Source organism: Rutidosis leptorrhynchoides, chromosome 4 (genome assembly GCF_046630445.1).
Source record: "Rutidosis leptorrhynchoides isolate AG116_Rl617_1_P2 chromosome 4, CSIRO_AGI_Rlap_v1, whole genome shotgun sequence".
NCBI classification, from domain to species: Eukaryota; Viridiplantae; Streptophyta; class Magnoliopsida; order Asterales; family Asteraceae; genus Rutidosis; species Rutidosis leptorrhynchoides.
In genome coordinates, this window is record NC_092336.1 from 621,953,714 (window position 1) to 621,956,884 (window position 3,171).

Below are 3,171 nucleotides of genomic sequence, written 5' to 3' on the forward strand. Positions count from 1 at the left end.
ACTTTGACCATCCGTTTGTGGGTGAAATGCGGTACTCACATGCAACTTAGTACCCATCTCTTCTTGAAACTTTCTCCAATATCGTGAGGTAAATCGAGTGTCGCGGTCCGAAACAATGGAAACCGGTACTCCATGTCTTGCTACAACCTCTTTCATATACAATTTGGACATTGCTTCCGACGATGAAGCTTCCCTTATTGCCAAAAATAACGCACTCTTAGTTAATCTATCAACAACAACCCAAATTGCGTCGTGTTGTCGAGGGGTCTTAGGCAACTTAGTCACTAAATCCATTGTAATATGTTCCCATTTCCAAACCGGTACTTCTAATGGTTGCATCTTACCGTAAGGCATTTGATGATAGGCTTTCACTTGAAGACAAGTAAGACATTTATGCACATACTTAACTATATCCCTCTTCATTCCCGGCCACCAATAGTCTTTCCTTAGATCTTTATACATTTTCGTAGCACCGGGGTGAATTGAATACTTAGATTTGTGAGCTAAGTCAAGGAGCTCACTTCTAACACCACTTTGTAAAGGTACCCAAATTCTCCCATATCTAAGCCTTAGACCACGAGAATCTATTATAAAATCATTAACTTGCCCCTTGATTCTTTCTTTTCTCACGTTTTCGGGTGATAATGCTTCACCTTGTGCAACTCGGATACTATCAAATATTTGAGGTGATATTACCATAGCCAAACTCGTTATCTTAATCGGTGGGTGACTCGACTTCCTACTAAGAGCATCCGCCACTACGTCAGCCTTCCCGTGGTGATACAAAATTTCACAATCATAATCTTTCACCAAGTCGAGCCCTCTGCTTTGCCTATCATTCAAATCCCTTTGATCGAATAAATACTTTAGGTTCTTATGATCGGTATAAATAGAGAACTTAACACCATAAAGATAATGATGCCAAATTTTCAAAGCAAAAACCACGGCCGTTAATTCTAAATCATGCGTGGGATAATGTTTTTCATGTTCCTTCAATTGTCGGGGCGCATAAGCTTTGACTTTCCCATTTTGCATTAACACACACCCTAAACCTTTCTTACAAGCATCGCAATAAACCGTCATATTCTCATTCCCTTCCGGTGAAACTAGTATAGGAGCTTGAACAAGTTTCTCCTTAAGGAGTTGAAACGCTTGTTCTTGCTTTTCTTCCCATCTCCAAGGCACACTTTTACGAGTCAACTTTGTGAGTGGGGTGACTATTCTAGAAAAATCTTGTATAAACCGTCGATAATACCCCGCTAAGCCTAGAAAACTCCTAACTTCGGCGGGATTTGTAGGTGGTTCCCACCTCATTATCGCCTCAATCTTTACCGGATCAACACAAATACCCTTCTTATTAATGACATGTCCCAAAAATTGAACTTCACGAAGCCAAAACTCGCATTTAGAGAACTTAGCAAACAACTTTTCTCTTCTTAAAGTTTCTAATACTTGTCGTAAATGCACCGCATGCTCCTCTTCCCCTTTAGAATACACCAAAATATCATCAATAAATACAATCACAAACCTATCGAGCATCGGTCGACAAACCCTATTCATCAAATCCATAAACGCGGCCGGAGCATTAGTTAACCCAAAAGGCATAACCACAAATTCATAATGACCATACCTTGTACGAAAAGCCATTTTAGGGGTATCTTCTTCCCTCACCTTTAATTGATGATAACCCGATCTTAGATCTATCTTTGAAAAGAAACATGCACCTTGTAATTGATTAAACAAATCATCTATCCTCGGTAATGGATATTTATTCTTAATAGTAACCTTATTCAATTCACGATAATCTATACACATTCTCATTGTCCCATACTTCTTTTCACAAACAAAACCGGAGCTCCCCAAGGTGAACTACTAGGACGTATAAAACCTTTATCTATCAAATCTTGTAGTTGAGTCATCATTTCTCTCATTTCCGACGGGGCTAATCGATAAGGTGCTTTAGCAATTGGCGTGGCTCCAGGAATCAAATCTATTCTAAACTCTACTTCTCGTTCGAGAGGTACACCGGGCAACTCATTCGGAAAAACATTCGAAAACTCATTAACTATCGGTGCATCACTTAATTCAACAACCTTCTTTGAATCATCTGCCACATGTGCCAAAAACACACAACACCCATGAGACATAAATCTTTTAGCCCTAGCATACGTGCATATAGGAATAGCACGCCTAGCCCGTTCCCCATAAATCCATATAACTTTCCCACTTGGTGATTGAACTAACACAATTTTCTTACGACACAAAATTATCCCTTCATTGTCATCTAGCCAATCCATACCGACAATTACTTGAAATTCTCCTATATGCATGGGTATTAAATCTATAACAAACTTTTCATCATCCAAAATAATTTCACATCCCTTAATGATACTATACACCATGACGGTTTTATTATCCGCTATCTCAACCTCTAAAGGATGCTCTAACATACTTGGGGTCATGCCAAAAAGTTTACAAAAAGAATGAGAAACAAACGACCGCGTAGCACCGGAATCAAACAAAACATGCGCAGGTAAAGAGTTTACAATAAAGGTACCTGACACCACATTTTGGGACTCTTTCGCTTCAAGTGCGGTAATCTGATGAGCTCGGGTTCTTGGTCGGCTATCACTAGTCTTCGGTTCCGTCTTAACCTCCTTCTTAACACTACCACTAGTTAAATCCTTCTTATACTCCGGACATTCGGCTTGAAAGTGACCCTTTTCAAAACAATAATAACACTGTTTACCCTTCTTAGGACATTCGGCGGCCCTATGACCCGGTTTCCCACATGAATAACAATCGGTAGTTCCCGCTTTACACTCACCCGCATGATTCTTACCACACCTATTACACGACTTCACTTCTTTCCACCATTCTTTCCCGACATAAAACCCCCTTTCGACTTGTGCGGGGACTCGGAATTAAACTTACCTTTCTTCGTGCTCATACTTTGCGTTGACTTTGAATCTTGCTCTAACTTTCGTTTAAACGCCGCTTTCTTCCTAAGTTCATGTTCCCTCACAAGAGCCATATTCATCATTTCGGCTAAATTCTTATAAGTGCTCTTATCAATAAACTCACTTACTTCAGGGTTTAACTTCTCATGATAGTGATCCATCATCAATTTGGGACTTGAAACAAAGTTCGGGCAAAACCGGGACTTATCAT